This window comes from Dasypus novemcinctus, chromosome 22, assembly GCF_030445035.2.
Source record: "Dasypus novemcinctus isolate mDasNov1 chromosome 22, mDasNov1.1.hap2, whole genome shotgun sequence".
NCBI classification, from domain to species: domain Eukaryota; kingdom Metazoa; phylum Chordata; class Mammalia; order Cingulata; family Dasypodidae; genus Dasypus; species Dasypus novemcinctus.
Window position 1 is genome coordinate 710527 of NC_080694.1, and position 24246 is coordinate 734772.

At 65.2% G+C, this 24246-nt stretch overlaps 1 long non-coding RNA gene across 40 annotated transcripts in view; it reads right to left on the bottom strand.

The window, feature by feature from the left end:
• Positions 1-6: 6 nt before the first annotated feature.
• LOC131275256 (uncharacterized) overlaps positions 7-24246 on the bottom strand; it is a 29159-nt gene continuing 4919 nt past the window's right edge. For 6 of the 40 annotated variants that reach the window (XR_009182675.2, XR_009182689.2, XR_009182663.2 and 3 more), the window contains 22 exons: positions 23378-24145; positions 22446-22655; positions 21202-21969; positions 20270-20479; positions 19026-19793; positions 18094-18303; positions 16850-17617; positions 15918-16127; positions 14674-15441; positions 13714-13923; positions 12470-13237; positions 11538-11747; positions 10294-11061; positions 9362-9571; positions 8118-8885; positions 7186-7395; positions 5942-6709; positions 5010-5219; positions 3766-4533; positions 2834-3043; positions 1590-1750; positions 7-840 (listed from right to left, as the gene is read on the bottom strand). This is a non-coding gene — a long non-coding RNA (uncharacterized lncRNA). Of the gene's footprint in view, positions 841-1589; positions 1751-2024; positions 2358-2833; positions 3044-3765; positions 4534-5009; positions 5220-5941; positions 6710-7185; positions 7396-8117; positions 8886-9361; positions 9572-10293; positions 11062-11537; positions 11748-12469; positions 13238-13713; positions 13924-14673; positions 15442-15917; positions 16128-16849; positions 17618-18093; positions 18304-19025; positions 19794-20269; positions 20480-21201; positions 21970-22445; positions 22656-23377; positions 24146-24246 lie in introns of those variants that run through there. The other 34 variants (XR_009182694.2, XR_009182685.2, XR_009182676.2 and 31 more) reach the window with 33 other exon arrangements.

Genomic DNA, 24246 nt, shown 5'->3' on the forward strand with positions numbered 1-24246 from the left:
TTCTGCATGTCTCTGGACAGGCCCCGTGCCAGCTGGGACCTGAGCCCCAGCGTAGGTGCACCACCTGCGTTTCAGGCTCCTTGGACCGGCCCAGGTCAGCCGAGAGGGAGGAGAGCATGGTCCTCACCGCGGAGGGAAGCAAAAGTGCCGACACCTGCCGGCGGGAGAGCCGCATCCAACAGCCGTGTGGGATCGAAGCCCCCTCTCGCTCCATCCGCTGCCTCCCTCCTCAGCCCCTCCTTTCGGGGCGCCCAGACGGCGCCCGGGGTAGGGGTGGGGGAGGGGGAGGGGCAAGCGCCAGGCCTCCCGCGCCGCCGTAGACCGCTCTCTGACGCCCGCAAAGCCGGGACCAAAGCGCAGGCGCCCCGGCCCGCTGGGCCGGCCACGCCCACCGCCGCCCTGGCGCGCAGGCGCCACTCACCCCGCCCCCGGCAGGCTCGCCCCGACCCCGCCCCTCCTGGTTGCCCTGGAGACGGTGGTCCCTGGCGCGAGGTGCCCAAGCCCGGGAGAAGGAAGACAGTTGTGATGGATTGGGGGGCGGGGGCGGGGAGGCGTTTTCTGCACTCGGGAGTTGTCCCCAGTGGCAGTGCCGGGACAGATGCGGCCAATAGGCATCCTGCCGAAACCCACCCGATGCCCTTCGGGCAGCGCGTCCACTGCCAGGAAAACCTCCAGCGCTGGGGGAAGCGGGGTTCCAAAACGTGTACACCGAATGCCACCAGGAGGCCACGGGGACGCGACGGAAGGGGTGGCCGACGTGGGTGGAGCCTGCTGGGTGGGGACTGGGCTGGGAGAGAAGCTCTGCTGTGCTGTCCTGGACAGTTGTTCCCTCCTGTCTGTCTGGTGAAAAGCCAAGAGACAGAAGAAGCTCCAGGAACAAGAGAGCGGCTCCGTTGCCCAAAGTCAGAGCCAAAACTTCCACCGCTAGGGGCCACTGTTGGGTAGGAATCGTTCCTTCCTCACACTTGCTGGGGGGCAGAGGGCTGAGTTCTTAGGCAGGGGGAGGGGCAGGGCCCCTTGCCGAAGGGGCTGTGGGGGAAGGGACCCCTGGGCCAGATCTGGGGCTGCTGGGAGAGCCCCCTCTCCATGCCATGGCTCACCTGACCCAGGCCAAGGGTCTGGGTCGGGCCAGGCTGCCAGACCCGTCTGAAGAGGGCTTTCCTTGCCCACCAAAGTCCCCGAGGCCTCCTCAAGCGGGGGCCTACCTAGGGCCGGCCGGCGTTGCCCTGCAGGTCTCCCCCACGGCCATGGTCACAGACATGCTGTCTCCCATCGCCGTCACCTCCACCTTAGGTCAGGGGAACCCCGGCCTTTCCCACCGGTGACCTGCGGGCTTCGGCCTGGGCTCCCGGCCAGGCCTGCAGAGGCCTGTCTCCCGGAGAGGACAGGCCCAGAGTCTTCCCTCTCCCTTGTCAATGACCTCTCTTTCTCTGCGTTTCTTTGGTGGGACGACAGGGGCCCCAGAGCACCCCGACGACTCTGAGCAATCAGCCTGCCCTTTCTCCTCTCGCCCACCTTTTTGGGACCCTACGAACGAACCGGCATTTCTCTCGCTCTGGGGCCGGGGGACGCAAGACGAAACTGCTTACCTATTGGGTGGTGAGACACTTGCGTGGAAATCATTTCTGCTCACTGGAGGCAGGCACTGCGGTCAAGTGGGCTTACAGGTCCAGGTGTCCCATGGACCGGGTATAGTCTAAGCGGCCATCGTGACCGTCCAAAGCGGACGTACGGCTTGTTTGGGCCTTGACTCGAGTCGTAACCATCCGTTTTTGGGGGGAAAAAAGAGAGAACCCGTCATCCTAAGCACATTTCCCTCTGCCAGAGCACGCCACGCAACCAGGTGGTTTCCTACTGATTGCCGTTCCAAGCTAGCATAGCGGGCAATGCCGCAGGGATACTGTCCAGATTTCCAAACCGAAGCAGATAGCCCTTCTCGCCGAGGCGCAGCTGCCTGGTCGATCAAGCCCCAGGCCCTGGTGCTCCTGAGGGCTGCGGGGACAGCCAGGGACTACGCTGCTGACGGCAGGTGGCTCCGGGCCTCAGTGCCCTGCCAGTGGGCTCTACTTGGGAATCCGTGCTCTTGCACGGGGGGGAGGGGGGATTCGGTTGCACGGGGGGCCTCCCTACACAGGCCTCTTCTTCTGTCACTTTGGCTGCGGCTGAGCCTGGCACTGGGTGCGTGCATGCTCAGGAGACAGGCTTCTGCATGTCTCTGGACAGGCCCCGTGCCAGCTGGGACCTGAGCCCCAGCGTAGGTGCACCACCTGCGTTTCAGGCTCCTTGGACCGGCCCAGGTCAGCCGAGAGGGAGGAGAGCATGGTCCTCACCGCGGAGGGAAGCAAAAGTGCCGACACCTGCCGGCGGGAGAGCCGCATCCAACAGCCGTGTGGGATCGAAGCCCCCTCTCGCTCCATCCGCTGCCTCCCTCCTCAGCCCCTCCTTTCGGGGCGCCCAGACGGCGCCCGGGGTAGGGGTGGGGGAGGGGGAGGGGCAAGCGCCAGGCCTCCCGCGCCGCCGTAGACCGCTCTCTGACGCCCGCAAAGCCGGGACCAAAGCGCAGGCGCCCCGGCCCGCTGGGCCGGCCACGCCCACCGCCGCCCTGGCGCGCAGGCGCCACTCACCCCGCCCCCGGCAGGCTCGCCCCGACCCCGCCCCTCCTGGTTGCCCTGGAGACGGTGGTCCCTGGCGCGAGGTGCCCAAGCCCGGGAGAAGGAAGACAGTTGTGATGGATTGGGGGGCGGGGGCGGGGAGGCGTTTTCTGCACTCGGGAGTTGTCCCCAGTGGCAGTGCCGGGACAGATGCGGCCAATAGGCATCCTGCCGAAACCCACCCGATGCCCTTCGGGCAGCGCGTCCACTGCCAGGAAAACCTCCAGCGCTGGGGGAAGCGGGGTTCCAAAACGTGTACACCGAATGCCACCAGGAGGCCACGGGGACGCGACGGAAGGGGTGGCCGACGTGGGTGGAGCCTGCTGGGTGGGGACTGGGCTGGGAGAGAAGCTCTGCTGTGCTGTCCTGGACAGTTGTTCCCTCCTGTCTGTCTGGTGAAAAGCCAAGAGACAGAAGAAGCTCCAGGAACAAGAGAGCGGCTCCGTTGCCCAAAGTCAGAGCCAAAACTTCCACCGCTAGGGGCCACTGTTGGGTAGGAATCGTTCCTTCCTCACACTTGCTGGGGGGCAGAGGGCTGAGTTCTTAGGCAGGGGGAGGGGCAGGGCCCCTTGCCGAAGGGGCTGTGGGGGAAGGGACCCCTGGGCCAGATCTGGGGCTGCTGGGAGAGCCCCCTCTCCATGCCATGGCTCACCTGACCCAGGCCAAGGGTCTGGGTCGGGCCAGGCTGCCAGACCCGTCTGAAGAGGGCTTTCCTTGCCCACCAAAGTCCCCGAGGCCTCCTCAAGCGGGGGCCTACCTAGGGCCGGCCGGCGTTGCCCTGCAGGTCTCCCCCACGGCCATGGTCACAGACATGCTGTCTCCCATCGCCGTCACCTCCACCTTAGGTCAGGGGAACCCCGGCCTTTCCCACCGGTGACCTGCGGGCTTCGGCCTGTCTCCCGGAGAGGACAGGCCCAGAGTCTTCCCTCTCCCTTGTCAATGACCTCTCTTTCTCTGCGTTTCTTTGGTGGGACGACAGGGGCCCCAGAGCACCCCGACGACTCTGAGCAATCAGCCTGCCCTTTCTCCTCTCGCCCACCTTTTTGGGACCCTACGAACGAACCGGCATTTCTCTCGGCTCTGGGGCCGGGGGACGCAAGACGAAACTGCTTACCTATTGGGTGGTGAGACACTTGCGTGGAAATCATTTCTGCTCACTGGAGGCAGGCACTGCGGTCAAGTGGGCTTACAGGTCCAGGTGTCCCATGGACCGGGTATAGTCTAAGCGGCCATCGTGACCGTCCAAAGCGGACGTACGGCTTGTTTGGGCCTTGACTCGAGTCGTAACCATCCGTTTTTGGGGGGAAAAAAGAGAGAACCCGTCATCCTAAGCACATTTCCCTCTGCCAGAGCACGCCACGCAACCAGGTGGTTTTCCTACTGATTGCCGTTCCAAGCTAGCATAGCGGGCAATGCCGCAGGGATACTGTCCAGATTTCCAAACCGAAGCAGATAGCCCTTCTCGCCGAGGCGCAGCTGCCTGGTCGATCAAGCCCCAGGCCCTGGTGCTCCTGAGGGCTGCGGGGACAGCCAGGACTACGCTGCTGACGGCAGGTGGCTCCGGGCCTCAGTGCCCTGCCAGTGGGCTCTACTTGGGAATCCGTGCTCTTGCACGGGGGGGAGGGGGGATTCGGTTGCACGGGGGGCCTCCCTACACAGGCCTCTTCTTCTGTCACTTTGGCTGCGGCTGAGCCTGGCACTGGGTGCGTGCATGCTCAGGAGACAGGCTTCTGCATGTCTCTGGACAGGCCCCGTGCCAGCTGGGACCTGAGCCCCAGCGTAGGTGCACCACCTGCGTTTCAGGCTCCTTGGACCGGCCCAGGTCAGCCGAGAGGGAGGAGAGCATGGTCCTCACCGCGGAGGGAAGCAAAAGTGCCGACACCTGCCGGCGGGAGAGCCGCATCCAACAGCCGTGTGGGATCGAAGCCCCCTCTCGCTCCATCCGCTGCCTCCCTCCTCAGCCCCTCCTTTCGGGGCGCCCAGACGGCGCCCGGGGTAGGGGTGGGGGAGGGGGAGGGGCAAGCGCCAGGCCTCCCGCGCCGCCGTAGACCGCTCTCTGACGCCCGCAAAGCCGGGACCAAAGCGCAGGCGCCCCGGCCCGCTGGGCCGGCCACGCCCACCGCCGCCCTGGCGCGCAGGCGCCACTCAGCCCGCCCCCGGCAGGCTCGCCCCGACCCCGCCCCTCCTGGTTGCCCTGGAGACGGTGGTCCCTGGCGCGAGGTGCCCAAGCCCGGGAGAAGGAAGACAGTTGTGATGGATTGGGGGGCGGGGGCGGGGAGGCGTTTTCTGCACTCGGGAGTTGTCCCCAGTGGCAGTGCCGGGACAGATGCGGCCAATAGGCATCCTGCCGAAACCCACCCGATGCCCTTCGGGCAGCGCGTCCACTGCCAGGAAAACCTCCAGCGCTGGGGGAAGCGGGGTTCCAAAACGTGTACACCGAATGCCACCAGGAGGCCACGGGGACGCGACGGAAGGGGTGGCCGACGTGGGTGGAGCCTGCTGGGTGGGGACTGGGCTGGGAGAGAAGCTCTGCTGTGCTGTCCTGGACAGTTGTTCCCTCCTGTCTGTCTGGTGAAAAGCCAAGAGACAGAAGAAGCTCCAGGAACAAGAGAGCGGCTCCGTTGCCCAAAGTCAGAGCCAAAACTTCCACCGCTAGGGGCCACTGTTGGGTAGGAATCGTTCCTTCCTCACACTTGCTGGGGGGCAGAGGGCTGAGTTCTTAGGCAGGGGGAGGGGCAGGGCCCCTTGCCGAAGGGGCTGTGGGGGAAGGGACCCCTGGGCCAGATCTGGGGCTGCTGGGAGAGCCCCCTCTCCATGCCATGGCTCACCTGACCCAGGCCAAGGGTCTGGGTCGGGCCAGGCTGCCAGACCCGTCTGAAGAGGGCTTTCCTTGCCCACCAAAGTCCCCGAGGCCTCCTCAAGCGGGGGCCTACCTAGGGCCGGCCGGCGTTGCCCTGCAGGTCTCCCCCACGGCCATGGTCACAGACATGCTGTCTCCCATCGCCGTCACCTCCACCTTAGGTCAGGGGAACCCCGGCCTTTCCCACCGGTGACCTGCGGGCTTCGGCCTGTCTCCCGGAGAGGACAGGCCCAGAGTCTTCCCTCTCCCTTGTCAATGACCTCTCTTTCTCTGCGTTTCTTTGGTGGGACGACAGGGGCCCCAGAGCACCCCGACGACTCTGAGCAATCAGCCTGCCCTTTCTCCTCTCGCCCACCTTTTTGGGACCCTACGAACGAACCGGCATTTCTCTCGGCTCTGGGGCCGGGGGACGCAAGACGAAACTGCTTACCTATTGGGTGGTGAGACACTTGCGTGGAAATCATTTCTGCTCACTGGAGGCAGGCACTGCGGTCAAGTGGGCTTACAGGTCCAGGTGTCCCATGGACCGGGTATAGTCTAAGCGGCCATCGTGACCGTCCAAAGCGGACGTACGGCTTGTTTGGGCCTTGACTCGAGTCGTAACCATCCGTTTTTGGGGGGAAAAAAGAGAGAACCCGTCATCCTAAGCACATTTCCCTCTGCCAGAGCACGCCACGCAACCAGGTGGTTTTCCTACTGATTGCCGTTCCAAGCTAGCATAGCGGGCAATGCCGCAGGGATACTGTCCAGATTTCCAAACCGAAGCAGATAGCCCTTCTCGCCGAGGCGCAGCTGCCTGGTCGATCAAGCCCCAGGCCCTGGTGCTCCTGAGGGCTGCGGGGACAGCCAGGACTACGCTGCTGACGGCAGGTGGCTCCGGGCCTCAGTGCCCTGCCAGTGGGCTCTACTTGGGAATCCGTGCTCTTGCACGGGGGGGAGGGGGGATTCGGTTGCACGGGGGGCCTCCCTACACAGGCCTCTTCTTCTGTCACTTTGGCTGCGGCTGAGCCTGGCACTGGGTGCGTGCATGCTCAGGAGACAGGCTTCTGCATGTCTCTGGACAGGCCCCGTGCCAGCTGGGACCTGAGCCCCAGCGTAGGTGCACCACCTGCGTTTCAGGCTCCTTGGACCGGCCCAGGTCAGCCGAGAGGGAGGAGAGCATGGTCCTCACCGCGGAGGGAAGCAAAAGTGCCGACACCTGCCGGCGGGAGAGCCGCATCCAACAGCCGTGTGGGATCGAAGCCCCCTCTCGCTCCATCCGCTGCCTCCCTCCTCAGCCCCTCCTTTCGGGGCGCCCAGACGGCGCCCGGGGTAGGGGTGGGGGAGGGGGAGGGGCAAGCGCCAGGCCTCCCGCGCCGCCGTAGACCGCTCTCTGACGCCCGCAAAGCCGGGACCAAAGCGCAGGCGCCCCGGCCCGCTGGGCCGGCCACGCCCACCGCCGCCCTGGCGCGCAGGCGCCACTCAGCCCGCCCCCGGCAGGCTCGCCCCGACCCCGCCCCTCCTGGTTGCCCTGGAGACGGTGGTCCCTGGCGCGAGGTGCCCAAGCCCGGGAGAAGGAAGACAGTTGTGATGGATTGGGGGGCGGGGGCGGGGAGGCGTTTTCTGCACTCGGGAGTTGTCCCCAGTGGCAGTGCCGGGACAGATGCGGCCAATAGGCATCCTGCCGAAACCCACCCGATGCCCTTCGGGCAGCGCGTCCACTGCCAGGAAAACCTCCAGCGCTGGGGGAAGCGGGGTTCCAAAACGTGTACACCGAATGCCACCAGGAGGCCACGGGGACGCGACGGAAGGGGTGGCCGACGTGGGTGGAGCCTGCTGGGTGGGGACTGGGCTGGGAGAGAAGCTCTGCTGTGCTGTCCTGGACAGTTGTTCCCTCCTGTCTGTCTGGTGAAAAGCCAAGAGACAGAAGAAGCTCCAGGAACAAGAGAGCGGCTCCGTTGCCCAAAGTCAGAGCCAAAACTTCCACCGCTAGGGGCCACTGTTGGGTAGGAATCGTTCCTTCCTCACACTTGCTGGGGGGCAGAGGGCTGAGTTCTTAGGCAGGGGGAGGGGCAGGGCCCCTTGCCGAAGGGGCTGTGGGGGAAGGGACCCCTGGGCCAGATCTGGGGCTGCTGGGAGAGCCCCCTCTCCATGCCATGGCTCACCTGACCCAGGCCAAGGGTCTGGGTCGGGCCAGGCTGCCAGACCCGTCTGAAGAGGGCTTTCCTTGCCCACCAAAGTCCCCGAGGCCTCCTCAAGCGGGGGCCTACCTAGGGCCGGCCGGCGTTGCCCTGCAGGTCTCCCCCACGGCCATGGTCACAGACATGCTGTCTCCCATCGCCGTCACCTCCACCTTAGGTCAGGGGAACCCCGGCCTTTCCCACCGGTGACCTGCGGGCTTCGGCCTGTCTCCCGGAGAGGACAGGCCCAGAGTCTTCCCTCTCCCTTGTCAATGACCTCTCTTTCTCTGCGTTTCTTTGGTGGGACGACAGGGGCCCCAGAGCACCCCGACGACTCTGAGCAATCAGCCTGCCCTTTCTCCTCTCGCCCACCTTTTTGGGACCCTACGAACGAACCGGCATTTCTCTCGGCTCTGGGGCCGGGGGACGCAAGACGAAACTGCTTACCTATTGGGTGGTGAGACACTTGCGTGGAAATCATTTCTGCTCACTGGAGGCAGGCACTGCGGTCAAGTGGGCTTACAGGTCCAGGTGTCCCATGGACCGGGTATAGTCTAAGCGGCCATCGTGACCGTCCAAAGCGGACGTACGGCTTGTTTGGGCCTTGACTCGAGTCGTAACCATCCGTTTTTGGGGGGAAAAAAGAGAGAACCCGTCATCCTAAGCACATTTCCCTCTGCCAGAGCACGCCACGCAACCAGGTGGTTTTCCTACTGATTGCCGTTCCAAGCTAGCATAGCGGGCAATGCCGCAGGGATACTGTCCAGATTTCCAAACCGAAGCAGATAGCCCTTCTCGCCGAGGCGCAGCTGCCTGGTCGATCAAGCCCCAGGCCCTGGTGCTCCTGAGGGCTGCGGGGACAGCCAGGACTACGCTGCTGACGGCAGGTGGCTCCGGGCCTCAGTGCCCTGCCAGTGGGCTCTACTTGGGAATCCGTGCTCTTGCACGGGGGGGAGGGGGGATTCGGTTGCACGGGGGGCCTCCCTACACAGGCCTCTTCTTCTGTCACTTTGGCTGCGGCTGAGCCTGGCACTGGGTGCGTGCATGCTCAGGAGACAGGCTTCTGCATGTCTCTGGACAGGCCCCGTGCCAGCTGGGACCTGAGCCCCAGCGTAGGTGCACCACCTGCGTTTCAGGCTCCTTGGACCGGCCCAGGTCAGCCGAGAGGGAGGAGAGCATGGTCCTCACCGCGGAGGGAAGCAAAAGTGCCGACACCTGCCGGCGGGAGAGCCGCATCCAACAGCCGTGTGGGATCGAAGCCCCCTCTCGCTCCATCCGCTGCCTCCCTCCTCAGCCCCTCCTTTCGGGGCGCCCAGACGGCGCCCGGGGTAGGGGTGGGGGAGGGGGAGGGGCAAGCGCCAGGCCTCCCGCGCCGCCGTAGACCGCTCTCTGACGCCCGCAAAGCCGGGACCAAAGCGCAGGCGCCCCGGCCCGCTGGGCCGGCCACGCCCACCGCCGCCCTGGCGCGCAGGCGCCACTCAGCCCGCCCCCGGCAGGCTCGCCCCGACCCCGCCCCTCCTGGTTGCCCTGGAGACGGTGGTCCCTGGCGCGAGGTGCCCAAGCCCGGGAGAAGGAAGACAGTTGTGATGGATTGGGGGGCGGGGGCGGGGAGGCGTTTTCTGCACTCGGGAGTTGTCCCCAGTGGCAGTGCCGGGACAGATGCGGCCAATAGGCATCCTGCCGAAACCCACCCGATGCCCTTCGGGCAGCGCGTCCACTGCCAGGAAAACCTCCAGCGCTGGGGGAAGCGGGGTTCCAAAACGTGTACACCGAATGCCACCAGGAGGCCACGGGGACGCGACGGAAGGGGTGGCCGACGTGGGTGGAGCCTGCTGGGTGGGGACTGGGCTGGGAGAGAAGCTCTGCTGTGCTGTCCTGGACAGTTGTTCCCTCCTGTCTGTCTGGTGAAAAGCCAAGAGACAGAAGAAGCTCCAGGAACAAGAGAGCGGCTCCGTTGCCCAAAGTCAGAGCCAAAACTTCCACCGCTAGGGGCCACTGTTGGGTAGGAATCGTTCCTTCCTCACACTTGCTGGGGGGCAGAGGGCTGAGTTCTTAGGCAGGGGGAGGGGCAGGGCCCCTTGCCGAAGGGGCTGTGGGGGAAGGGACCCCTGGGCCAGATCTGGGGCTGCTGGGAGAGCCCCCTCTCCATGCCATGGCTCACCTGACCCAGGCCAAGGGTCTGGGTCGGGCCAGGCTGCCAGACCCGTCTGAAGAGGGCTTTCCTTGCCCACCAAAGTCCCCGAGGCCTCCTCAAGCGGGGGCCTACCTAGGGCCGGCCGGCGTTGCCCTGCAGGTCTCCCCCACGGCCATGGTCACAGACATGCTGTCTCCCATCGCCGTCACCTCCACCTTAGGTCAGGGGAACCCCGGCCTTTCCCACCGGTGACCTGCGGGCTTCGGCCTGTCTCCCGGAGAGGACAGGCCCAGAGTCTTCCCTCTCCCTTGTCAATGACCTCTCTTTCTCTGCGTTTCTTTGGTGGGACGACAGGGGCCCCAGAGCACCCCGACGACTCTGAGCAATCAGCCTGCCCTTTCTCCTCTCGCCCACCTTTTTGGGACCCTACGAACGAACCGGCATTTCTCTCGGCTCTGGGGCCGGGGGACGCAAGACGAAACTGCTTACCTATTGGGTGGTGAGACACTTGCGTGGAAATCATTTCTGCTCACTGGAGGCAGGCACTGCGGTCAAGTGGGCTTACAGGTCCAGGTGTCCCATGGACCGGGTATAGTCTAAGCGGCCATCGTGACCGTCCAAAGCGGACGTACGGCTTGTTTGGGCCTTGACTCGAGTCGTAACCATCCGTTTTTGGGGGGAAAAAAGAGAGAACCCGTCATCCTAAGCACATTTCCCTCTGCCAGAGCACGCCACGCAACCAGGTGGTTTTCCTACTGATTGCCGTTCCAAGCTAGCATAGCGGGCAATGCCGCAGGGATACTGTCCAGATTTCCAAACCGAAGCAGATAGCCCTTCTCGCCGAGGCGCAGCTGCCTGGTCGATCAAGCCCCAGGCCCTGGTGCTCCTGAGGGCTGCGGGGACAGCCAGGACTACGCTGCTGACGGCAGGTGGCTCCGGGCCTCAGTGCCCTGCCAGTGGGCTCTACTTGGGAATCCGTGCTCTTGCACGGGGGGGAGGGGGGATTCGGTTGCACGGGGGGCCTCCCTACACAGGCCTCTTCTTCTGTCACTTTGGCTGCGGCTGAGCCTGGCACTGGGTGCGTGCATGCTCAGGAGACAGGCTTCTGCATGTCTCTGGACAGGCCCCGTGCCAGCTGGGACCTGAGCCCCAGCGTAGGTGCACCACCTGCGTTTCAGGCTCCTTGGACCGGCCCAGGTCAGCCGAGAGGGAGGAGAGCATGGTCCTCACCGCGGAGGGAAGCAAAAGTGCCGACACCTGCCGGCGGGAGAGCCGCATCCAACAGCCGTGTGGGATCGAAGCCCCCTCTCGCTCCATCCGCTGCCTCCCTCCTCAGCCCCTCCTTTCGGGGCGCCCAGACGGCGCCCGGGGTAGGGGTGGGGGAGGGGGAGGGGCAAGCGCCAGGCCTCCCGCGCCGCCGTAGACCGCTCTCTGACGCCCGCAAAGCCGGGACCAAAGCGCAGGCGCCCCGGCCCGCTGGGCCGGCCACGCCCACCGCCGCCCTGGCGCGCAGGCGCCACTCACCCCGCCCCCGGCAGGCTCGCCCCGACCCCGCCCCTCCTGGTTGCCCTGGAGACGGTGGTCCCTGGCGCGAGGTGCCCAAGCCCGGGAGAAGGAAGACAGTTGTGATGGATTGGGGGGCGGGGGCGGGGAGGCGTTTTCTGCACTCGGGAGTTGTCCCCAGTGGCAGTGCCGGGACAGATGCGGCCAATAGGCATCCTGCCGAAACCCACCCGATGCCCTTCGGGCAGCGCGTCCACTGCCAGGAAAACCTCCAGCGCTGGGGGAAGCGGGGTTCCAAAACGTGTACACCGAATGCCACCAGGAGGCCACGGGGACGCGACGGAAGGGGTGGCCGACGTGGGTGGAGCCTGCTGGGTGGGGACTGGGCTGGGAGAGAAGCTCTGCTGTGCTGTCCTGGACAGTTGTTCCCTCCTGTCTGTCTGGTGAAAAGCCAAGAGACAGAAGAAGCTCCAGGAACAAGAGAGCGGCTCCGTTGCCCAAAGTCAGAGCCAAAACTTCCACCGCTAGGGGCCACTGTTGGGTAGGAATCGTTCCTTCCTCACACTTGCTGGGGGGCAGAGGGCTGAGTTCTTAGGCAGGGGGAGGGGCAGGGCCCCTTGCCGAAGGGGCTGTGGGGGAAGGGACCCCTGGGCCAGATCTGGGGCTGCTGGGAGAGCCCCCTCTCCATGCCATGGCTCACCTGACCCAGGCCAAGGGTCTGGGTCGGGCCAGGCTGCCAGACCCGTCTGAAGAGGGCTTTCCTTGCCCACCAAAGTCCCCGAGGCCTCCTCAAGCGGGGGCCTACCTAGGGCCGGCCGGCGTTGCCCTGCAGGTCTCCCCCACGGCCATGGTCACAGACATGCTGTCTCCCATCGCCGTCACCTCCACCTTAGGTCAGGGGAACCCCGGCCTTTCCCACCGGTGACCTGCGGGCTTCGGCCTGTCTCCCGGAGAGGACAGGCCCAGAGTCTTCCCTCTCCCTTGTCAATGACCTCTCTTTCTCTGCGTTTCTTTGGTGGGACGACAGGGGCCCCAGAGCACCCCGACGACTCTGAGCAATCAGCCTGCCCTTTCTCCTCTCGCCCACCTTTTTGGGACCCTACGAACGAACCGGCATTTCTCTCGGCTCTGGGGCCGGGGGACGCAAGACGAAACTGCTTACCTATTGGGTGGTGAGACACTTGCGTGGAAATCATTTCTGCTCACTGGAGGCAGGCACTGCGGTCAAGTGGGCTTACAGGTCCAGGTGTCCCATGGACCGGGTATAGTCTAAGCGGCCATCGTGACCGTCCAAAGCGGACGTACGGCTTGTTTGGGCCTTGACTCGAGTCGTAACCATCCGTTTTTGGGGGGAAAAAAGAGAGAACCCGTCATCCTAAGCACATTTCCCTCTGCCAGAGCACGCCACGCAACCAGGTGGTTTTCCTACTGATTGCCGTTCCAAGCTAGCATAGCCGGCAATGCCGCAGGGATACTGTCCAGATTTCCAAACCGAAGCAGATAGCCCTTCTCGCCGAGGCGCAGCTGCCTGGTCGATCAAGCCCCAGGCCCTGGTGCTCCTGAGGGCTGCGGGGACAGCCAGGACTACGCTGCTGACGGCAGGTGGCTCCGGGCCTCAGTGCCCTGCCAGTGGGCTCTACTTGGGAATCCGTGCTCTTGCACGGGGGGGAGGGGGGATTCGGTTGCACGGGGGGCCTCCCTACACAGGCCTCTTCTTCTGTCACTTTGGCTGCGGCTGAGCCTGGCACTGGGTGCGTGCATGCTCAGGAGACAGGCTTCTGCATGTCTCTGGACAGGCCCCGTGCCAGCTGGGACCTGAGCCCCAGCGTAGGTGCACCACCTGCGTTTCAGGCTCCTTGGACCGGCCCAGGTCAGCCGAGAGGGAGGAGAGCATGGTCCTCACCGCGGAGGGAAGCAAAAGTGCCGACACCTGCCGGCGGGAGAGCCGCATCCAACAGCCGTGTGGGATCGAAGCCCCCTCTCGCTCCATCCGCTGCCTCCCTCCTCAGCCCCTCCTTTCGGGGCGCCCAGACGGCGCCCGGGGTAGGGGTGGGGGAGGGGGAGGGGCAAGCGCCAGGCCTCCCGCGCCGCCGTAGACCGCTCTCTGACGCCCGCAAAGCCGGGACCAAAGCGCAGGCGCCCCGGCCCGCTGGGCCGGCCACGCCCACCGCCGCCCTGGCGCGCAGGCGCCACTCAGCCCGCCCCCGGCAGGCTCGCCCCGACCCCGCCCCTCCTGGTTGCCCTGGAGACGGTGGTCCCTGGCGCGAGGTGCCCAAGCCCGGGAGAAGGAAGACAGTTGTGATGGATTGGGGGGCGGGGGCGGGGAGGCGTTTTCTGCACTCGGGAGTTGTCCCCAGTGGCAGTGCCGGGACAGATGCGGCCAATAGGCATCCTGCCGAAACCCACCCGATGCCCTTCGGGCAGCGCGTCCACTGCCAGGAAAACCTCCAGCGCTGGGGGAAGCGGGGTTCCAAAACGTGTACACCGAATGCCACCAGGAGGCCACGGGGACGCGACGGAAGGGGTGGCCGACGTGGGTGGAGCCTGCTGGGTGGGGACTGGGCTGGGAGAGAAGCTCTGCTGTGCTGTCCTGGACAGTTGTTCCCTCCTGTCTGTCTGGTGAAAAGCCAAGAGACAGAAGAAGCTCCAGGAACAAGAGAGCGGCTCCGTTGCCCAAAGTCAGAGCCAAAACTTCCACCGCTAGGGGCCACTGTTGGGTAGGAATCGTTCCTTCCTCACACTTGCTGGGGGGCAGAGGGCTGAGTTCTTAGGCAGGGGGAGGGGCAGGGCCCCTTGCCGAAGGGGCTGTGGGGGAAGGGACCCCTGGGCCAGATCTGGGGCTGCTGGGAGAGCCCCCTCTCCATGCCATGGCTCACCTGACCCAGGCCAAGGGTCTGGGTCGGGCCAGGCTGCCAGACCCGTCTGAAGAGGGCTTTCCTTGCCCACCAAAGTCCCCGAGGCCTCCTCAAGCGGGGGCCTACCTAGGGCCGGCCGGCGTTGCCCTGCAGGTCTCCCCCACGGCCATGGTCACAGACATGCTGTCTCCCATCGCCGTCACCTCCACCTTAGGTCAGGGGAACCCCGGCCTTTCCCACCGGTGACCTGCGGGCTTCGGCCTGGGCTCCCGGCCAGGCCTGCAGAGGCCTGTCTCCCGGAGAGGACAGGCCCAGAGTCTTCCCTCTCCCTTGTCAATGACCTCTCTTTCTCTGCGTTTCTTTGGTGGGACGACAGGGGCCCCAGAGCACCCCGACGACTCTGAGCAATCAGCCTGCCCTTTCTCCTCTCGCCCACCTTTTTGGGACCCTACGAACGAACCGGCATTTCTCTCGGCTCTGGGGCCGGGGGACGCAAGACGAAACTGCTTACCTATTGGGTGGTGAGACACTTGCGTGGAAATCATTTCTGCTCACTGGAGGCAGGCACTGCGGTCAAGTGGGCTTACAGGTCCAGGTGTCCCATGGACCGGGTATAGTCTAAGCGGCCATCGTGACCGTCCAAAGCGGACGTACGGCTTGTTTGGGCCTTGACTCGAGTCGTAACCATCCGTTTTTGGGGGGAAAAAAGAGAGAACCCGTCATCCTAAGCACATTTCCCTCTGCCAGAGCACGCCACGCAACCAGGTGGTTTTCCTACTGATTGCCGTTCCAAGCTAGCATAGCGGGCAATGCCGCAGGGATACTGTCCAGATTTCCAAACCGAAGCAGATAGCCCTTCTCGCCGAGGCGCAGCTGCCTGGTCGATCAAGCCCCAGGCCCTGGTGCTCCTGAGGGCTGCGGGGACAGCCAGGACTACGCTGCTGACGGCAGGTGGCTCCGGGCCTCAGTGCCCTGCCAGTGGGCTCTACTTGGGAATCCGTGCTCTTGCACGGGGGGGAGGGGGGATTCGGTTGCACGGGGGGCCTCCCTACACAGGCCTCTTCTTCTGTCACTTTGGCTGCGGCTGAGCCTGGCACTGGGTGCGTGCATGCTCAGGAGACAGGCTTCTGCATGTCTCTGGACAGGCCCCGTGCCAGCTGGGACCTGAGCCCCAGCGTAGGTGCACCACCTGCGTTTCAGGCTCCTTGGACCGGCCCAGGTCAGCCGAGAGGGAGGAGAGCATGGTCCTCACCGCGGAGGGAAGCAAAAGTGCCGACACCTGCCGGCGGGAGAGCCGCATCCAACAGCCGTGTGGGATCGAAGCCCCCTCTCGCTCCATCCGCTGCCTCCCTCCTCAGCCCCTCCTTTCGGGGCGCCCAGACGGCGCCCGGGGTAGGGGTGGGGGAGGGGGAGGGGCAAGCGCCAGGCCTCCCGCGCCGCCGTAGACCGCTCTCTGACGCCCGCAAAGCCGGGACCAAAGCGCAGGCGCCCCGGCCCGCTGGGCCGGCCACGCCCACCGCCGCCCTGGCGCGCAGGCGCCACTCACCCCGCCCCCGGCAGGCTCGCCCCGACCCCGCCCCTCCTGGTTGCCCTGGAGACGGTGGTCCCTGGCGCGAGGTGCCCAAGCCCGGGAGAAGGAAGACAGTTGTGATGGATTGGGGGGCGGGGGCGGGGAGGCGTTTTCTGCACTCGGGAGTTGTCCCCAGTGGCAGTGCCGGGACAGATGCGGCCAATAGGCATCCTGCCGAAACCCACCCGATGCCCTTCGGGCAGCGCGTCCACTGCCAGGAAAACCTCCAGCGCTGGGGGAAGCGGGGTTCCAAAACGTGTACACCGAATGCCACCAGGAGGCCACGGGGACGCGACGGAAGGGGTGGCCGACGTGGGTGGAGCCTGCTGGGTGGGGACTGGGCTGGGAGAGAAGCTCTGCTGTGCTGTCCTGGACAGTTGTTCCCTCCTGTCTGTCTGGTGAAAAGCCAAGAGACAGAAGAAGCTCCAGGAACAAGAGAGCGGCTCCGTTGCCCAAAGTCAGAGCCAAAACTTCCACCGCTAGGGGCCACTGTTGGGTAGGAATCGTTCCTTCCTCACACTTGCTGGGGGGCAGAGGGCTGAGTTCTTAGGCAGGGGGAGGGGCAGGGCCCCTTGCCGAAGGGGCTGTGGGGGAAGGGACCCCTGGGCCAGATCTGGGGCTGCTGGGAGAGCCCCCTCTCCATGCCATGGCTCACCTGACCCAGGCCAAGGGTCTGGGTCGGGCCAGGCTGCCAGACCCGTCTGAAGAGGGCTTTCCTTGCCCACCAAAGTCCCCGAGGCCTCCTCAAGCGGGGGCCTACCTAGGGCCGGCCGGCGTTGCCCTGCAGGTCTCCCCCACGGCCATGGTCACAGACATGCTGTCTCCCATCGCCGTCACCTCCACCTTAGGTCAGGGGAACCCCGGCCTTTCCCACCGGTGACCTGCGGGCTTCGGCCTGTCTCCCGGAGAGGACAGGCCCAGAGTCTTCCCTCTCCCTTGTCAATGACCTCTCTTTCTCTGCGTTTCTTTGGTGGGACGACAGGGGCCCCAGAGCACCCCGACGACTCTGAGCAATCAGCCTGCCCTTTCTCCTCTCGCCCACCTTTTTGGGACCCTACGAACGAACCGGCATTTCTCTCGGCTCTGGGGCCGGGGGACGCAAGACGAAACTGCTTACCTATTGGGTGGTGAGACACTTGCGTGGAAATCATTTCTGCTCACTGGAGGCAGGCACTGCGGTCAAGTGGGCTTACAGGTCCAGGTGTCCCATGGACCGGGTATAGTCTAAGCGGCCATCGTGACCGTCCAAAGCGGACGTACGGCTTGTTTGGGCCTTGACTCGAGTCGTAACCATCCGTTTTTGGGGGGAAAAAAGAGAGAACCCGTCATCCTAAGCACATTTCCCTCTGCCAGAGCACGCCACGCAACCAGGTGGTTTTCCTACTGATTGCCGTTCCAAGCTAGCATAGCGGGCAATGCCGCAGGGATACTGTCCAGATTTCCAAACCGAAGCAGATAGCCCTTCTCGCCGAGGCGCAGCTGCCTGGTCGATCAAGCCCCAGGCCCTGGTGCTCCTGAGGGCTGCGGGGACAGCCAGGACTACGCTGCTGACGGCAGGTGGCTCCGGGCCTCAGTGCCCTGCCAGTGGGCTCTACTTGGGAATCCGTGCTCTTGCACGGGGGGGAGGGGGGATTCGGTTGCACGGGGGGCCTCCCTACACAGGCCTCTTCTTCTGTCACTTTGGCTGCGGCTGAGCCTGGCACTGGGTGCGTGCATGCTCAGGAGACAGGCTTCTGCATGTCTCTGGACAGGCCCCGTGCCAGCTGGGACCTGAGCCCCAGCGTAGGTGCACCACCTGCGTTTCAGGCTCCTTGGACCGGCCCAGGTCAGCCGAGAGGGAGGAGAGCATGGTCCTCACCGCGGAGGGAAGCAAAAGTGCCGACACCTGCCGGCGGGAGAGCCGCATCCAACAGCCGTGTGGGATCGAAGCCCCCTCTCGCTCCATCCGCTGCCTCCCTCCTCAGCCCCTCCTTTCGGGGCGCCCAGACGGCGCCCGGGGTAGGGGTGGGGGAGGGGGAGGGGCAAGCGCCAGGCCTCCCGCGCCGCCGTAGACCGCTCTCTGACGCCCGCAAAGCCGGGACCAAAGCGCAGGCGCCCCGGCCCGCTGGGCCGGCCACGCCCACCGCCGCCCTGGCGCGCAGGCGCCACTCAGCCCGCCCCCGGCAGGCTCGCCCCGACCCCGCCCCTCCTGGTTGCCCTGGAGACGGTGGTCCCTGGCGCGAGGTGCCCAAGCCCGGGAGAAGGAAGACAGTTGTGATGGATTGGGGGGCGGGGGCGGGGAGGCGTTTTCTGCACTCGGGAGTTGTCCCCAGTGGCAGTGCCGGGACAGATGCGGCCAATAGGCATCCTGCCGAAACCCACCCGATGCCCTTCGGGCAGCGCGTCCACTGCCAGGAAAACCTCCAGCGCTGGGGGAAGCGGGGTTCCAAAACGTGTACACCGAATGCCACCAGGAGGCCACGGGGACGCGACGGAAGGGGTGGCCGACGTGGGTGGAGCCTGCTGGGTGGGGACTGGGCTGGGAGAGAAGCTCTGCTGTGCTGTCCTGGACAGTTGTTCCCTCCTGTCTGTCTGGTGAAAAGCCAAGAGACAGAAGAAGCTCCAGGAACAAGAGAGCGGCTCCGTTGCCCAAAGTCAGAGCCAAAACTTCCACCGCTAGGGGCCACTGTTGGGTAGGAATCGTTCCTTCCTCACACTTGCTGGGGGGCAGAGGGCTGAGTTCTTAGGCAGGGGGAGGGGCAGGGCCCCTTGCCGAAGGGGCTGTGGGGGAAGGGACCCCTGGGCCAGATCTGGGGCTGCTGGGAGAGCCCCCTCTCCATGCCATGGCTCACCTGACCCAGGCCAAGGGTCTGGGTCGGGCCAGGCTGCCAGACCCGTCTGAAGAGGGCTTTCCTTGCCCACCAAAGTCCCCGAGGCCTCCTCAAGCGGGGGCCTACCTAGGGCCGGCCGGCGTTGCCCTGCAGGTCTCCCCCACGGCCATGGTCACAGACATGCTGTCTCCCATCGCCGTCACCTCCACCTTAGGTCAGGGGAACCCCGGCCTTTCCCACCGGTGACCTGCGGGCTTCGGCCTGTCTCCCGGAGAGGACAGGCCCAGAGTCTTCCCTCTCCCTTGTCAATGACCTCTCTTTCTCTGCGTTTCTTTGGTGGGACGACAGGGGCCCCAGAGCACCCCGACGACTCTGAGCAATCAGCCTGCCCTTTCTCCTCTCGCCCACCTTTTTGGGACCCTACGAACGAACCGGCATTTCTCTCGGCTCTGGGGCCGGGGGACGCAAGACGAAACTGCTTACCTATTGGGTGGTGAGACACTTGCGTGGAAATCATTTCTGCTCACTGGAGGCAGGCACTGCGGTCAAGTGGGCTTACAGGTCCAGGTGTCCCATGGACCGGGTATAGTCTAAGCGGCCATCGTGACCGTCCAAAGCGGACGTACGGCTTGTTTGGGCCTTGACTCGAGTCGTAACCATCCGTTTTTGGGGGGAAAAAAGAGAGAACCCGTCATCCTAAGCACATTTCCCTCTGCCAGAGCACGCCACGCAACCAGGTGGTTTTCCTACTGATTGCCGTTCCAAGCTAGCATAGCGGGCAATGCCGCAGGGATACTGTCCAGATTTCCAAACCGAAGCAGATAGCCCTTCTCGCCGAGGCGCAGCTGCCTGGTCGATCAAGCCCCAGGCCCTGGTGCTCCTGAGGGCTGCGGGGACAGCCAGGACTACGCTGCTGACGGCAGGTGGCTCCGGGCCTCAGTGCCCTGCCAGTGGGCTCTACTTGGGAATCCGTGCTCTTGCACGGGGGGGAGGGGGGATTCGGTTGCACGGGGGGCCTCCCTACACAGGCCTCTTCTTCTGTCACTTTGGCTGCGGCTGAGCCTGGCACTGGGTGCGTGCATGCTCAGGAGACAGGCTTCTGCATGTCTCTGGACAGGCCCCGTGCCAGCTGGGACCTGAGCCCCAGCGTAGGTGCACCACCTGCGTTTCAGGCTCCTTGGACCGGCCCAGGTCAGCCGAGAGGGAGGAGAGCATGGTCCTCACCGCGGAGGGAAGCAAAAGTGCCGACACCTGCCGGCGGGAGAGCCGCATCCAACAGCCGTGTGGGATCGAAGCCCCCTCTCGCTCCATCCGCTGCCTCCCTCCTCAGCCCCTCCTTTCGGGGCGCCCAGACGGCGCCCGGGGTAGGGGTGGGGGAGGGGGAGGGGCAAGCGCCAGGCCTCCCGCGCCGCCGTAGACCGCTCTCTGACGCCCGCAAAGCCGGGACCAAAGCGCAGGCGCCCCGGCCCGCTGGGCCGGCCACGCCCACCGCCGCCCTGGCGCGCAGGCGCCACTCAGCCCGCCCCCGGCAGGCTCGCCCCGACCCCGCCCCTCCTGGTTGCCCTGGAGACGGTGGTCCCTGGCGCGAGGTGCCCAAGCCCGGGAGAAGGAAGACAGTTGTGATGGATTGGGGGGCGGGGGCGGGGAGGCGTTTTCTGCACTCGGGAGTTGTCCCCAGTGGCAGTGCCGGGACAGATGCGGCCAATAGGCATCCTGCCGAAACCCACCCGATGCCCTTCGGGCAGCGCGTCCACTGCCAGGAAAACCTCCAGCGCTGGGGGAAGCGGGGTTCCAAAACGTGTACACCGAATGCCACCAGGAGGCCACGGGGACGCGACGGAAGGGGTGGCCGACGTGGGTGGAGCCTGCTGGGTGGGGACTGGGCTGGGAGAGAAGCTCTGCTGTGCTGTCCTGGACAGTTGTTCCCTCCTGTCTGTCTGGTGAAAAGCCAAGAGACAGAAGAAGCTCCAGGAACAAGAGAGCGGCTCCGTTGCCCAAAGTCAGAGCCAAAACTTCCACCGCTAGGGGCCACTGTTGGGTAGGAATCGTTCCTTCCTCACACTTGCTGGGGGGCAGAGGGCTGAGTTCTTAGGCAGGGGGAGGGGCAGGGCCCCTTGCCGAAGGGGCTGTGGGGGAAGGGACCCCTGGGCCAGATCTGGGGCTGCTGGGAGAGCCCCCTCTCCATGCCATGGCTCACCTGACCCAGGCCAAGGGTCTGGGTCGGGCCAGGCTGCCAGACCCGTCTGAAGAGGGCTTTCCTTGCCCACCAAAGTCCCCGAGGCCTCCTCAAGCGGGGGCCTACCTAGGGCCGGCCGGCGTTGCCCTGCAGGTCTCCCCCACGGCCATGGTCACAGACATGCTGTCTCCCATCGCCGTCACCTCCACCTTAGGTCAGGGGAACCCCGGCCTTTCCCACCGGTGACCTGCGGGCTTCGGCCTGTCTCCCGGAGAGGACAGGCCCAGAGTCTTCCCTCTCCCTTGTCAATGACCTCTCTTTCTCTGCGTTTCTTTGGTGGGACGACAGGGGCCCCAGAGCACCCCGACGACTCTGAGCAATCAGCCTGCCCTTTCTCCTCTCGCCCACCTTTTTGGGACCCTACGAACGAACCGGCATTTCTCTCGGCTCTGGGGCCGGGGGACGCAAGACGAAACTGCTTACCTATTGGGTGGTGAGACACTTGCGTGGAAATCATTTCTGCTCACTGGAGGCAGGCACTGCGGTCAAGTGGGCTTACAGGTCCAGGTGTCCCATGGACCGGGTATAGTCTAAGCGGCCATCGTGACCGTCCAAAGCGGACGTACGGCTTGTTTGGGCCTTGACTCGAGTCGTAACCATCCGTTTTTGGGGGGAAAAAAGAGAGAACCCGTCATCCTAAGCACATTTCCCTCTGCCAGAGCACGCCACGCAACCAGGTGGTTTTCCTACTGATTGCCGTTCCAAGCTAGCATAGCGGGCAATGCCGCAGGGATACTGTCCAGATTTCCAAACCGAAGCAGATAGCCCTTCTCGCCGAGGCGCAGCTGCCTGGTCGATCAAGCCCCAGGCCCTGGTGCTCCTGAGGGCTGCGGGGACAGCCAGGACTACGCTGCTGACGGCAGGTGGCTCCGGGCCTCAGTGCCCTGCCAGTGGGCTCTACTTGGGAATCCGTGCTCTTGCACGGGGGGGAGGGGGGATTCGGTTGCACGGGGGGCCTCCCTACACAGGCCTCTTCTTCTGTCACTTTGGCTGCGGCTGAGCCTGGCACTGGGTGCGTGCATGCTCAGGAGACAGGCTTCTGCATGTCTCTGGACAGGCCCCGTGCCAGCTGGGACCTGAGCCCCAGCGTAGGTGCACCACCTGCGTTTCAGGCTCCTTGGACCGGCCCAGGTCAGCCGAGAGGGAGGAGAGCATGGTCCTCACCGCGGAGGGAAGCAAAAGTGCCGACACCTGCCGGCGGGAGAGCCGCATCCAACAGCCGTGTGGGATCGAAGCCCCCTCTCGCTCCATCCGCTGCCTCCCTCCTCAGCCCCTCCTTTCGGGGCGCCCAGACGGCGCCCGGGGTAGGGGTGGGGGAGGGGGAGGGGCAAGCGCCAGGCCTCCCGCGCCGCCGTAGACCGCTCTCTGACGCCCGCAAAGCCGGGACCAAAGCGCAGGCGCCCCGGCCCGCTGGGCCGGCCACGCCCACCGCCGCCCTGGCGCGCAGGCGCCACTCACCCCGCCCCCGGCAGGCTCGCCCCGACCCCGCCCCTCCTGGTTGCCCTGGAGACGGTGGTCCCTGGCGCGAGGTGCCCAAGCCCGGGAGAAGGAAGACAGTTGTGATGGATTGGGGGGCGGGGGCGGGGAGGCGTTTTCTGCACTCGGGAGTTGTCCCCAGTGGCAGTGCCGGGACAGATGCGGCCAATAGGCATCCTGCCGAAACCCACCCGATGCCCTTCGGGCAGCGCGTCCACTGCCAGGAAAACCTCCAGCGCTGGGGGAAGCGGGGTTCCAAAACGTGTACACCGAATGCCACCAGGAGGCCACGGGGACGCGACGGAAGGGGTGGCCGACGTGGGTGGAGCCTGCTGGGTGGGGACTGGGCTGGGAGAGAAGCTCTGCTGTGCTGTCCTGGACAGTTGTTCCCTCCTGTCTGTCTGGTGAAAAGCCAAGAGACAGAAGAAGCTCCAGGAACAAGAGAGCGGCTCCGTTGCCCAAAGTCAGAGCCAAAACTTCCACCGCTAGGGGCCACTGTTGGGTAGGAATCGTTCCTTCCTCACACTTGCTGGGGGGCAGAGGGCTGAGTTCTTAGGCAGGGGGAGGGGCAGGGCCCCTTGCCGAAGGGGCTGTGGGGGAAGGGACCCCTGGGCCAGATCTGGGGCTGCTGGGAGAGCCCCCTCTCCATGCCATGGCTCACCTGACCCAGGCCAAGGGTCTGGGTCGGGCCAGGCTGCCAGACCCGTCTGAAGAGGGCTTTCCTTGCCCACCAAAGTCCCCGAGGCCTCCTCAAGCGGGGGCCTACCTAGGGCCGGCCGGCGTTGCCCTGCAGGTCTCCCCCACGGCCATGGTCACAGACATGCTGTCTCCCATCGCCGTCACCTCCACCTTAGGTCAGGGGAACCCCGGCCTTTCCCACCGGTGACCTGCGGGCTTCGGCCTGTCTCCCGGAGAGGACAGGCCCAGAGTCTTCCCTCTCCCTTGTCAATGACCTCTCTTTCTCTGCGTTTCTTTGGTGGGACGACAGGGGCCCCAGAGCACCCCGACGACTCTGAGCAATCAGCCTGCCCTTTCTCCTCTCGCCCACCTTTTTGGGACCCTACGAACGAACCGGCATTTCTCTCGGCTCTGGGGCCGGGGGACGCAAGACGAAACTGCTTACCTATTGGGTGGTGAGACACTTGCGTGGAAATCATTTCTGCTCACTGGAGGCAGGCACTGCGGTCAAGTGGGCTTACAGGTCCAGGTGTCCCATGGACCGGGTATAGTCTAAGCGGCCATCGTGACCGTCCAAAGCGGACGTACGGCTTGTTTGGGCCTTGACTCGAGTCGTAACCATCCGTTTTTGGGGGGAAAAAAGAGAGAACCCGTCATCCTAAGCACATTTCCCTCTGCCAGAGCACGCCACGCAACCAGGTGGTTTTCCTACTGATTGCCGTTCCAAGCTAGCATAGCGGGCAATGCCGCAGGGATACTGTCCAGATTTCCAAACCGAAGCAGATAGCCCTTCTCGCCGAGGCGCAGCTGCCTGGTCGATCAAGCCCCAGGCCCTGGTGCTCCTGAGGGCTGCGGGGACAGCCAGGACTACGCTGCTGACGGCAGGTGGCTCCGGGCCTCAGTGCCCTGCCAGTGGGCTCTACTTGGGAATCCGTGCTCTTGCACGGGGGGGAGGGGGGATTCGGTTGCACGGGGGGCCTCCCTACACAGGCCTCTTCTTCTGTCACTTTGGCTGCGGCTGAGCCTGGCACTGGGTGCGTGCATGCTCAGGAGACAGGCTTCTGCATGTCTCTGGACAGGCCCCGTGCCAGCTGGGACCTGAGCCCCAGCGTAGGTGCACCACCTGCGTTTCAGGCTCCTTGGACCGGCCCAGGTCAGCCGAGAGGGAGGAGAGCATGGTCCTCACCGCGGAGGGAAGCAAAAGTGCCGACACCTGCCGGCGGGAGAGCCGCATCCAACAGCCGTGTGGGATCGAAGCCCCCTCTCGCTCCATCCGCTGCCTCCCTCCTCAGCCCCTCCTTTCGGGGCGCCCAG